General features: G+C 40.7%; 1 long non-coding RNA gene and 5 other non-coding genes across 6 annotated transcripts in view; all 6 read right to left on the bottom strand.

Annotated features, from left to right (window-relative positions):
* Window positions 1-13348, bottom strand: part of LOC143719415 (uncharacterized) — a 694388-nt gene that overhangs the window by 55495 nt on the left and 625545 nt on the right. The window lies entirely within an intron of this gene.
* On the bottom strand, window positions 222-310 carry trnar-ucu (transfer RNA arginine (anticodon UCU)). The gene is given in 2 exon segments: window positions 222-257; window positions 274-310. It is a non-coding gene; the product is annotated as a tRNA-Arg (tRNA).
* On the bottom strand, window positions 11115-11203 carry trnai-uau (transfer RNA isoleucine (anticodon UAU)). Its single transcript is given in 2 exon segments — window positions 11115-11150; window positions 11167-11203. It is a non-coding gene; the product is annotated as a tRNA-Ile (tRNA).
* trnat-agu (transfer RNA threonine (anticodon AGU)) lies at window positions 11343-11416 on the bottom strand. The gene has a single exon. It is a non-coding gene; the product is annotated as a tRNA-Thr (tRNA).
* trnat-cgu (transfer RNA threonine (anticodon CGU)) lies at window positions 12253-12326 on the bottom strand. Its single transcript has one exon. It is a non-coding gene; the product is annotated as a tRNA-Thr (tRNA).
* trnar-ucu (transfer RNA arginine (anticodon UCU)) lies at window positions 12463-12551 on the bottom strand. Its single transcript is given in 2 exon segments — window positions 12463-12498; window positions 12515-12551. It is a non-coding gene; the product is annotated as a tRNA-Arg (tRNA).

Here is a 13348-nt window from a genome sequence, read left to right as displayed (position 1 = left end):
GGTTGTTGCAGATTTTGGCCTAGGCCAGTGGATTTCAACCTATTCTTATTTAAATAGGTGACTTAAGTTAATTAGTAGAGTACTCTGTGATCTGAGTTGGGTGTGTCCAATAAGGGAAATAAGCAGAACGTGAAGGGTATGCTTCTGAAGTAGTTTGTGGATTCAAGTTTTAAGCATATGCCTGTCCAACACAAAGACATCTGAGCAATAGAGGGTATGCACGACTCTGGTGGGACTCGAACCCACAACCTTTGAATACCTCCATTCACAATCTAGAAGTCCAATGCGCTATCCATTGCGCCACAGAGCCACAAAAGACAAGCTTTAAGACGCTATTCGATGCACATCACTTCTTAGATTTCCTCATTTTGTGCAGATGCACACTGTTCAGCATGCAAAGATTTACATATGTAAAAGATTAAGTGAGCGGTGCCCACATCCTGTGGCATAAGCACTGCTGGGATTCGAATCCATGATCTCCTGTTTACTAGACAGGCGCTTTGACCAACTAAGCAACAGCGCCAGTTACTGTCGCTGGTTCGATGCTTTTGTATACAAAGTCTAAAAGAGGTAGCATGTCAGGAGAATAGCTGATTACATCATGAATAGGTCCCTTTGAAGTTACAGGATTATTTCCAAAACCTGAAAGGTGTGCAGGCTTCTGTTGAGGGATAAGGGTGTTGTGAACTTTTTCTTTGTAGAAAAGTTAGAAGCTCAGACCAGGAGACGGTGGAAGTTTTCCAAGCAGAAGTTCTTTATTGATTGTCGGTAGCTGCAGTCATTCCAACATCGTCTAAATTAAAGTAACTTTACATGGTATATTATAGGCATTTTAAGAGGAGGGACTTCTGGAGGTGGAGATAAATTCAAACAAAGCATGCAAATGTAGTACGAACACACCCTACTCTGAGGGCATTACCAATCCAATGGAATCAGGATAACTATTCAAATGCTGATAGTGGCCAGGAACTCTGGTTCCAAGAGCCATCCCAGAGCCATTAAAGAAAGTCTCAGTGATCAGACTCATTTAACTTACAATGGAGAAAACAGGATTTGCCAGATTCTCTTGCTGGAAACTGTTTCACAGCTGATATCATTTACCATCCTAACCTGAAATGCTAACTTCAACAAACAGAACTTTCTCAGTTTATATATGATAGTATTAGAAGTTAGATTAAACCTTTTAATAAACTTGTATTCCTTCAATTCCCCCTTTGGGAGTTCTAAATTACTCCCACACTATATACAAATTTAAACAATTAAAAATTAATTCTTGCAACTTGTGATAGTTACAGGCACATAAGGCATGTTCTGTGTTTATTTTTCTGTAATTGCATGTTGACACATAAACAAAACATGCAATTAGGGTCCGTGAGTCTTTTCTGGTTGGAACTGTGATTTTCTCGTGATCAATCAAGTTTCTGAACCATGAAGAATTATCTTCAGTCATCTTGGTGTAATTTTGCTGAAAGATCAAGAATGTCTTGTTGGACCACCATGTTTGTGCACAAGTGAGTCCTGGAATGCAGTCATCTTCGGATGTGACATGCACACTTTCTTTCCAGCAAACAAGGCATTTGTGACATATTCATCAGCTCTAAGAATATGTTGTTTCTGGAGTCCGGACTTTGTGCGATCTTCATGATGTGTAGTAGTAGGACAATCTTGATCATGTCGATGTATGACTGAAGGTTTCGTAGTCTCTGCGTTGTGTATTTATTTTTTCTTTTTCTTTTCTCTATCCTTTTGTGATAGTTGGCTCGGGAGTGGGTCTAGTTGTTTCTTGAGGTTATGTCTTCATACGCAGACGAGGAGGTCGGTGCATATGGGTCTCGGTTCAGCCATCAAGTGTTATCTGCACAGAGGAAGAGAGAAAACAAAAGACAGGAGAGCAGTATTTGTTCAAACACTAGGGTTGTAAACTTTTCCGAGTCTGCTATTGTTGTTCCTTCTTCCCTATTTCTTAATTATGACACCTAAAGAACGCAGTGAGATGAGGATGGATTAATGGATGGGAAGGCCTATGAGGGATTCTTCACCGAAGGGTTGGCCACCGACGCCTGTTGCAATCGGTTCTTTCCTCGGCTCCCCACTGGTTCGTGTCCTATGCTATCCCTGTTGGAGCAGGAACAACCTTACAGTGTGACACATGAGTCCAGGTTTTCTTTCCCTGACATAATACTGCAGCAGCTGTAATCAACATCACTTGATATGGTCCGTGCCACTTAGGCTCTAATGGCTTGTTTTTGAATGACTTTATCATAACCCATTGACCTGGGATGATAGTGTGTCCACCTTCTGGTGGAGTCTGCCAACACGACTCAACTCTCTCTCTGGCACTCTGTACTGCCTTTGTGAGGTTTTCACAGTAAGTGATAAGGGCATCTGAGGCAATGTGTACATCAGCATTTCTAAGATCAATCACACCTGGCATCTGCATTGGGGGTCCAGTAATAATCTCATGAGGGCTCAGTCCTACTGATCTGTTAGGTGAGGCTCTTATACTACACAGTACTGCTGGCAACGCTTCAACCCATGGTACTCCTTCCTGATGCATTTTGCTTAGCCTGATTTTGATTGTTCTGTTTGCACGTTCAACCTGACACCAAAATCATGAATTACCCCAAAAGCATATCTGGAATCTGTGTAGATATTAGCAACCGATCCTGAAGCTAGCGTGCATGCTCTTGTTAGGGCTACTAGTTCTGCAGCTTGAGCTGAAAAATGATCTGGAAGACGTCCTGAAGCTAACACTTCCGTGGTGGACGTTACTGCATAACCTGCTCGTCTGTTACCTTTTTCTTTTACTTCACTCATAGGTGTATATGTAAGCGTAACACAATCGTGCGTAATTTCTCCTTCATCCTCTAACAAAACTTCAGTCATAGCAGACAGCATACATGAGGACGGATTTGTGACAGGTGCACGCTGTAAGACAATATTTGGCATTATTGTGGACACTGCATGAGGGCTTTTTTTACGTTTACAGTCTGACCTAACACACTTAATGATGAAAGGTCTGTGCTGTAAAATAACATTTAAGGCTGTGAGTCTACTTAACTTGGTGTTCCCCAAAGGAAGGGTGAGACAGTCACTTTCCTTTTGTTCTATTAAACAAAAATAAGTCTTTCATCTTTGTTGAAAGTTACTGGGGAAATTAAGCACTCACAGCCCAAATGGTTAACACATCAACAAGCTGCCCAACGAGTTTAATGACGAGGGGACGGGCTGCTTCAGAGTAGCAAGCAGACTGAGTAGGAGCTGAGTAACATTGTTAACTTGTTTAAAGTTCTTTTTGTTTTTCCTACACTCCTTTCCCCAATGTCCATGTTTACCACAGTAATAACAACTGCTGCCCTCTCTCTTAGGACATTTGCGTTTCTGTTGATTCTCTGTGTTGACCTTAAAGGATGCTGCTGCAATTTTTACTCTTGCCTTGACATCAGAATCTGTTTCCCAAGTAGTTAACCTCTCCAAGTTGTTTTGTATGTTTCTAGTGGACCATGCTAAGTCTAAGAAAGGCAATGCTTTTCTATGTTCTGACAACAGACCATCAAACCATGTGCGAACTAGGGGACCATTATCTTCTAACACCTTCTCTGAAGTGTCAGCTATACCACTGTACGCTGCTGCTGACTGGCAAAATCTTTGAGTGTACTCACTAACAGTTTCACCCTTCTTCTGTAAACAACTAGTGATCTTCGACCAGTCAATTTTGGGTCCAACAATGTTCTTCAACGCTTTCAGAACTCCCTCTCTCAATTCATCTTTTCTGGCATGTTGTAGTTCAGAAGTAACAGCAGACTCAAAACTGTTGAATTCAGATTCAGTTAGAATTTGTGACATCAGCTGTGTGACTTCTGCCAACGACATGTCGTAAAGACGCATTTTACTGATCAATGCCCTTCTAAAATCAGAAAAATCTGTGCGTACTGAAGGTAAGCTTTGGGATAGTCTTTCTATGTCTCTAGGTCCGAGTGCTTTGGCAACAGTTTGGTTTTGGACAACAGAAGAGTTGGGAGGAACACTTTCAGTTCCCTCAATTCCCTGAGATCTTCTTGCAACACATACCTTTACTGAATCTACAGGCTTATCAGTCAGGATAAGTTTCATCTGACTGTTGGTCTTCTGAGTCACATTTGGTTGAGGCCTTGTTATGGCCCACCTTAGTGTGCATTTGTTTGTTCTGTTCTTTTAATTTATCAATACACCTAGTTTGTTCTTGTGCAATGGATAAGCTATATTCTCTATGGCAACAGATTATGCCTTTCATGTTTTTCTTTCTGATACATGCACCTAACACCTTCTTGCATTCTTCAATAGACCAAACTTTGTCTGGATCAATACCAAATTTCTTTGTCAAATCCAATCTAACTGACTCAGTCATTATGGAATCCATTTTCTCTCCTAACAATGACTTGAACTCACTGTCTGTCCATAAAGGGCTAGCTAGTCAATTTTTCTCAGTTGATGGAACTAGCCTAGCATTTCTTCTAACCATTTTGTGGATTTCTTTTGTTACCACACAATCAGAAAATAAACTTCTCTGATCAACAGAGGGTATACTTGTTAACACAGATCAAATCTTGTTAAACTTCCTTGTTACCAACACATCACAAACTATTAGCATGTTACGCTAATCTTCCCTAAAAGAAAAATGCAAAGGATCTTTCACCTTCTTAACTTTTAGAGGATAAAACAAACAAAAACACTAAATCTTCTCTGATCAAAAGAGGCTACACTCGATAACACAGTTAACCTTCCTTACCCAGAGCAAAGGGTAACACAGAAAATATTAGCACGTTACGCTAATCTTCTCTAAAAGGAAATGCAAAGGATCTTTCACCTTCCTAACTTTAAGAGGATAAACACATCCCTGTTTGAACAGAGGTTCACCAATATTGACACGTAATGTTAACCTTCCCTAACTTTAGAGGATACCTTCTCTAGCAATGTAGAGGCTATACTTTCATCTTTAAAATAAACTTTTAAAGGGTAACTTTGTTAGCCAGACACTGCAGCTGTCTGATAACTGTTCTCTGACGGCGCAGAGATTTGTACTGGTCTTCAGTGGTTCTTTGAATAGAGTGAAACTCACTAAATCGTTGTTTGTACGGAAAGGATTCCGTCTGGAACTCAGCCAAAAAAAGTTTGTTCTTTGTTGAGCTTTGAAGTTTCAGGAGTCAGTTCTGGAACTCAGTCTTTGTTGAGTGGAGATTTCAGTTCTGGAACTCAGTCTTTGTTGAGTGGAGATTTCAGTTCTGGAACTCAGTCTTTGTTGAGTGGAGATTTCAGTTCTGGAACTCAGTCTTTGTTGAGTGGAGATTTCAGTTCTGTATTCAGGTAAGATTCTCTCTGGAATGCAGTCAGATCTTTGAGCTTGAATTCCAATCTGGATTCAGGTGAAGTTAATTCTATCCGGGTCACGGCACCACCTGTAGTGATCTTTTTCTTTGTAGAAAAGTTAGAAGCTCAGACCAGGAGAGGGTGGAAGTTTTCCAAGCAGAAGTTCTTTATTGCTTGTCGGTAGCTGCAGTCATTCCAACATCGTCTAAATTAAAGTAACTTTACATGGTATATTATAGGCATTTTAAGAGGAGGGACTTCTGGAGGTGGAGATAAATTCAAACAAAGCATGCAAATGTAGTACGAACACACCCTACTCTGAGGGCATTACCAATCCAATGGAATCAGCATAACTATTCAAATGCTGATAGTGGCCAGGAACTCTGGTTCCAAGAGCCATCTCAGAGCCATTAAAGAAAGTCTCAGTGATCAGACTCATTTAACTTACAATGGAGAAAACAGGATTTGCCAGATTCTCTTGCTGGAAACTGTTTCACAGCTGATATCATTTACCATCCTAACCTGAAATGCTAACTTCAACAAACAGAACTTTCTCAGTTTATATATGATAGTATTAGAAGTTAGATTAAACCTTTTGATAAACTTGTATTCCTTCAATTCCCCCTTTGGGAGTTCTAAATTACTCCCACACTATATACAAATTTAAACAATTAAAAATTCATTCTTGCAACTTGTGATAGTTACAGGCACATAAGGCATGTTCTGTGTTTTTTTTTCTGTAATTGCATGTTGACACATAAACAAAACATGCAATTAAGGTCCGTGAGTCTTTTCTGGTTGGAACTGTGATTTTCTCGTGATCAATCAAGTTTCTGAACCATGAAGAATTATCTTCAGTCATCTTGGTGTAATTTTGCTGAAAGATCAAGAATGTCTTGTTGGACCACCATGTTTGTGCACAAGTGAGTCCTGGAATGCAGTCATCTTCGGATGTGACATGCACACTTTCTTTCCAGCAAACAAGGCATTTGTGACATATTCATCAGCTCTAAGAATATGTTGTTTCTGGAGTCCGGACTTTGTGCGATCTTCATGATGTGTAGTAGTAGGACAATCTTGATCATGTCGATGTATGACTGAAGGTTTCGTAGTCTCTGCGTTGTGTATTTATTTTTTCTTTTTCTTTTCTCTATCCTTTTGTGATAGTTGGCTCGGGAGTGGGTCTAGTTGTTTCTTGAGGTTATGTCTTCATACGCAGACGAGGAGGTCGGTGCATATGGGTCTCGGTTCAGCCATCAAGTGTCATCTGCACAGAGGAAGAGAGAAAACAAAAGACAGGAGAGCAGTATTTGTTCAAACACTAGGGTTGTAAACTTTTCCGAGTCTGCTATTGTTGTTCCTTCTTCCCTATTTCTTAATTATGACACCTAAAGAACGCAGTGAGATGAGGATGGATTAATGGATGGGAAGGCCTATGAGGGATTCTTCACCGAAGGGTTGGCCCCCGACGCCTGTTGCAATCGGTTCTTTCCTCGGCTCCCCACTGGTTTGTGTCCTATGCTATCCCTGTTGGAGCAGGAACAACCTTACAGTGTGACACATGAGTCCAGGTTTTCTTTCCCTGACATAATACTGCAGCAGCTGTAATCAACATCACTTGATATGGTCCGTGCCACTTAGGCTCTAATGGCTTGTTTTTGAATGACTTTATCATAACCCATTGACCTGGGATGATAGTGTGTCCACCTTCTGGTGGAGTCTGCCAACACGACTCAACTCTCTCTCTGGCACTCTGTACTGCCTTTGTGAGGTTTTCACAGTAAGTGATCAGGGCATCTGAGGCAATGTGTACATCAGCATTTCTAAGATCAATCACACCTGGCATCTGCATTGGGCGTCCAGTAATAATCTCATGAGGGCTCAGTCCTACTGATCTGTTAGGTGAGGCTCTTATACTACACAGTACTGCTGGCAACGCTTCAACCCATGGTACTCCTTCCTGATGCATTTTGCTTAGCCTGATTTTGATTGTTCTGTTTGCACGTTCAACCTGACACCAAAATCATGAATTACCCCAAAAGCATATCTGGAATCTGTGTAGATATTAGCAACCGATCCTGAAGCTAGCGTGCATGCTCTTGTTAGGGCTACTAGTTCTGCAGCTTGAGCTGAAAAATGATCTGGAAGACGTCCTGAAGCTAACACTTCCGTGGTGGACGTTACTGCATAACCTGCTCGTCTGTTACCTTTTTCTTTTACTTCACTCATAGGTGTATATGTAAGCGTAACACAATCGTGAGTAATTTCTCCTTCATTCTCTAACAAAACTTCAGTCATAGCAGACAGCATACATGAGGACGGATTTGTGACAGGTGCACGCTGTAAGACAATATTTGGCATTATTGTGGACACCACATGAGGGCTTTTTTTACGTTTACAGTCTGACCTAACACACTTAATGATGAAAGGTCTGTGCTGTAAAATAACATTTAAGGCTGTGAGTCTACTTAACTTGGTGTTCCCCAAAGGAAGGGTGAGACAGTCACTTTCCTTTTGTTCTATTAAACAAAAATAAGTCTTTCATCTTTGTTGAAAGTTACTGGGGAAATTAAGCACTCACAGCCCAAATGGTTAACACATCAACAAGCTGCCCAACGAGTTTAATGACGAGGGGACGGGCTGCTTCAGAGTAGCAAGCAGACTGAGTAGGAGCTGAGTAACATTGTTAACTTGTTTAAAGTTCTTTTTGTTTTTCCTACACTCCTTTCCCCAATGTCCATGTTTACCACAGTAATAACAACTGCTGCCCTCTCTCTTAGGACATTTGCGTTTCTGTTGATTCTCTGTGTTGACCTTAAAGGATGCTGCTGCAATTTTTACTCTTGCCTTGACATCAGAATCTGTTTCCCAAGTAGTTAACCTCTCCAAGTTGTTTTGTATGGTTCTAGTGGACCATGTTAAGTCTAAGAAAGGCAATGCTTTTCTATGTTCTGACAACAGACCATCAAACCATGTGCGAACTAGGGGACCATTATCTTCTAACACCTTCTCTGAAGTGTCAGCTATACCACTGTACGCTGCTGCTGACTGGCAAAATCTTTGAGTGTACTCACTAACAGTTTCACCCTTCTTCTGTAAACAACTAGTGATCTTCGACCAGTCAATTTTGGGTCCAACAATGTTCTTCAACGCTTTCAGAACTCCCTCTCTCAATTCATCTTTTCTGGCATGTTGTAGTTCAGAAGTAACAGCAGACTCAAAACTGTTGAATTCAGATTCAGTTAGAATTTGTGACATCAGCTGTGTGACTTCTGCCAACGACATGTCGTAAAGACGCATTTTACTGATCAATGCCCTTCTAAATTCAGAAAAATCTGTGCGTACTGAAGGTAAGCTTTGGGATAGTCTTTCTATGTCTCTAGGTCCGAGTGCTTTGGCAACAGTTTGGTTTTGGACAACAGAAGAGTTGGGAGGAACACTTTCAGTTCCCTCAATTCCCTGAGATCTTCTTGCAACACATACCTTTACTGAATCTACAGGCTTATCAGTCAGGATAAGTTTCATCTGACTGTTGGTCTTCTGAGTCACATTTGGTTGAGGCCTTGTTATGGCCCACCTTAGTGTGCATTTGTTTGTTCTGTTCTTTTAATTTATCAATACACCTAGTTTGTTCTTGTGCAATGGATAAGCTATATTCTCTACGGCAACAGATTATGCCTTTCATGTTTTTCTTTCTGATACATGCACCTAACACCTTCTTGCATTCTTCAATAGACCAAACTTTGTCTGGATCAATACCAAATTTCTTTGTCAAATCCAATCTAACTGACTCAGTCATTATGGAATCCATTTTCTCTCCTAACAATGACTTGAACTCACTGTCTGTCCATAAAGGGCTAGCTAGTCAATTTTTCTCAGTTGATGGAACTAGCCTAGCATTTCTTCTAACCATTTTGTGGATTTCTTTTGTTACCACACAATCAAAAAATAAACTTCTCTGATCAACAGAGGGTATACTTGTTAACACAGATCAAATCTTGTTAAACTTCCTTGTTACCAACACATCACAAACTATTAGCATGTTACGCTAATCTTCCCTAAAAGAAAAATGCAAAGGATCTTTCACCTTCTTAACTTTTAGAGGATAAAACAAACAAAAACACTAAATCTTCTCTGATCAAAAGAGGCTACACTCGATAACACAGTTAACCTTCCTTACCCAGAGCAAAGGGTAACACAGAAAATATTAGCACGTTACGCTAATCTTCTCTAAAAGGAAATGCAAAGGATCTTTCACCTTCCTAACTTTAAGAGGATAAACACATCCCTGTTTGAACAGAGGTTCACCAATATTGACACGTAATGTTAACCTTCCCTAACTTTAGAGGATACCTTCTCTAGCAATGTAGAGGCTATACTTTCATCTTTAAAATAAACTTTTAAAGGGTAACTTTGTTAGCCAGACACTGCAGCTGTCTGATAACTGTTCTCTGACGGCGCAGAGATTTGTACTGGTCTTCAGTGGTTCTTTGAATAGAGTGAAACTCACTAAATCGTTGTTTGTACGGAAAGGATTCCGTCTGGAACTCAGCCAAAAAAAGTTTGTTCTTTGTTGAGCTTTGAAGTTTCAGGAGTCAGTTCTGGAACTCAGTCTTTGTTGAGTGGAGATTTCAGTTCTGGAACTCAGTCTTTGTTGAGTGGAGATTTCAGTTCTGGAACTCAGTCTTTGTTGAGTGGAGATTTCAGTTCTGGAACTCAGTCTTTGTTGAGTGGAGATTTCAGTTCTGTATTCAGGTAAGATTCTCTCTGGAATGCAGTCAGATCTTTGAGCTTGAATTCCAATCTGGATTCAGGTGAAGTTAATTCTATCCGGGTCACGGCACCACCTGTAGTGATCTTTTTCTTTGTAGAAAAGTTAGAAGCTCAGACCAGGAGAGGGTGGAAGTTTTCCAAGCAGAAGTTCTTTATTGCTTGTCGGTAGCTGCAGTCATTCCAACATCGTCTAAATTAAAGTAACTTTACATGGTATATTATAGGCATTTTAAGAGGAGGGACTTCTGGAGGTGGAGATAAATTCAAACAAAGCATGCAAATGTAGTACGAACACACCCTACTCTGAGGGCATTACCAATCCAATGGAATCAGCATAACTATTCAAATGCTGATAGTGGCCAGGAACTCTGGTTCCAAGAGCCATCTCAGAGCCATTAAAGAAAGTCTCAGTGATCAGACTCATTTAACTTACAATGGAGAAAACAGGATTTGCCAGATTCTCTTGCTGGAAACTGTTTCACAGCTGATATCATTTACCATCCTAACCTGAAATGCTAACTTCAACAAACAGAACTTTCTCAGTTTATATATGATAGTATTAGAAGTTAGATTAAACCTTTTAATAAACTTGTATTCCTTCAAGGGACCAGGGAATATCTCAAGCCATTTATTTCTGGATCGAAACTCTCAGTACTCGTGTCTCAAATGTTTCGGGAACCTCTAGTTATGATACATCTAAATGCTGTTTCAGCTTGGAGAAATGGAAAGCGTGTTTTTTTTCTTCTTTTTTTTCTAGGTAGGTGGCCAACAATAGGTTGTTGCAGATTTTGGCCTAGGCCAGTGGATTTCAACCTATTCTTATTTAAATAGGTGACTTAAGTTAATTAGTAGAGTACTCTGTGATCTGAGTTGGGTGTGTCAAATAAGGGAAATAAGCAGAACGTGAAGGGTATGCTTCTGAAGTAGTTTGTGGATTCAAGTTTTAAGCATATGCTTGTCCAACACAAAGACATCTGAGCAAAAGAGGGTATGCACGACTCTGGTGGGACTCGAACCCACAACCTTTGAATATCTCCATTCACAATCTATAAGTCCAATGCGCTATCCATTGCGCCACAGAGCCACAAAAGACAAGTTTTAAGACGCTATTGCATGCACATCACTTCTTAGATTTCCACATTTTGTGCAGATGCACACTGTTCAGCATGCAAAGATTTACATATGTAAAAGATTAAGTGAGCGGTGCCCACATCCACTGCCATAGGCACTGCTGGGATTCGAACCCAGGATCTCCTGTTTACTAGACAGGCGCTTTGACCAACTAAGCCACAGCGCCACTTGCTGAACCTTCTACAATGTGTTGCTATAAAAAGTCTAAAAGAGGTAGCAGGTCAGGAAAATAGCTGATTACATCATGAAAGAGGTTAGGGGATTATTTCCAAAACCCGAGGGGCATTCAGGGCTCTGTTGAAGAAAGAGGGAATATCTGAAACTCTCAATACGTGTTTCTGAAAGGTTTTTGGAACCTCCAGTTACAATACATCTAAACTCTGTCTCAGCTAGGAGAAATGGAAAGCAATCTCTGCTATGCTTTCAGCTGATCTGAAAGACAAAATCCAGAAAGCTTTTCATGAATTATATATTCATATTTGCAAAGACTGTTTTGAATACATCCAGAGGCTGGATCTCAACAATAGGAAGTAGCAGATTCTGGCCTAAGCCAGTGGTTTTCAAAACATTCTCGAAACCTCCCAGACGCTATACATTTTCGTTATTTACCTTATTTCAAAAGGGTTAATTGAGCTACTTAGTAGAGTACTCTATGATCTGACGTGGGTGTGTCCAATAAGGGAGATGAGCAGAATGTGAAGGGTAGGCTTCTGAAGTAGTTTGTGGACCCCAGTTTTAAACATATGTCTGACTCACAGAGACATCAGAGCAAAAGAGGCCACTGACTATTCTGGTGGGACTCAAAACCACAACCAGGGAATTTCTCCATTCGCATCCCAGAAGTCCAAAGTTCTATCCATTGTACCATAAAATGACACACTTCAGGGAAGTATTGCATGCGCAGCACTTCTTAGTTTTTCCAGTTTTGTGCAGGTAAACACAGTTCGTCATGCAAAGACTTTCATATGTGAAAAGGTTAAGCACTCCCATATCCTGTGCCAAAGGCACTGCTGGGATTTGAACCCAGGATCTCCTGTTTACGAGACAGGCGCTTTGACCAGCTAAGCCACAGCGCCAGATACTGTGAAATTTGTTGGTAAAACAAGTCTAAAAGAGGTACCACATCAGGAAAACAGCTAATCACGTCATGAACGAGGTCCCTTAGAGGTAAGAGGATTGTTTCCAAAACATCTGAGCAATAGAGGGTATGCACGACTCTGGTGGGACTCGAACCCACAACCTTTGAATATCTCCATTCACAATCTAGAAGTCCAATGCGCTATCCATTGCGCCACAGAGCCACAAAAGACAAATTTTAAGACGCTATTGCATGCACATCACTTCTTAGATTTCCACATTTTGCGCAGATGCACACTGTTCAGCATGCAAAGATTTACATATGTAAAAGATTAAGTGAGCGGTGCCCACATCCTGTGGCATAGGCACTGCTGGGATTCGAATCCATGATCTTCTGTTTACTAGACAGGCGCTTTGACCAACTAAGCAACAGCGCCAGTTACTGTCGCGGGTTCGATGCTTTTGTATACAAAGTCTAAAAGAGGTAGCATGTCAGGAGAATAGCTGATTACATCATGAATAGGTCCCTTTGAAGTTACAGGATTATTTCCAAAACCTGAAAGGTGTGCAGGCTTCTGTTGAGGGATAAGGGTGTTGTGAACTTTTTCTTTGTAGAAAAGTTAGAAGCTCAGACCAGGAGACGGTGGAAGTTTTCCAAGCAGAAGTTCTTTATTGCTTGTCGGTAGCTGCAGTCATTCCAACATCGTCTAAATTAAAGTAACTTTACATGGTATATTATAGGCATTTTAAGAGGAGGGACTTCTGGAGGTGGAGACAAATTCAAACAAAGCATGCAAATGTAGTACGAACACACCCTACTCTGAGGGCATTACCAATCCAATGGAATCAGGATAACTATTCAAATGCTGATAGTGGCCAGGAACTCTGGTTCCAAGAGCCATCCCAGAGCCATTAAAGAAAGTCTCAGTGATCAGACTCATTTAACTTACAATGGAGAAAACAGGATTTGCCAGATTCTCTTGCTGGAAACTGTTTCACAGCTGATATCATTTACCATCCT

Source organism: Siphateles boraxobius, unplaced genomic scaffold (assembly GCF_051911475.1).
Source record: "Siphateles boraxobius isolate OS27281-9 unplaced genomic scaffold, OSU_SipBor_1 63, whole genome shotgun sequence".
In the NCBI taxonomy this organism is placed as follows: Eukaryota; Metazoa; Chordata; class Actinopteri; order Cypriniformes; family Leuciscidae; genus Siphateles; species Siphateles boraxobius.
This window is presented reverse-complemented; position numbering and strand designations above follow the sequence as displayed.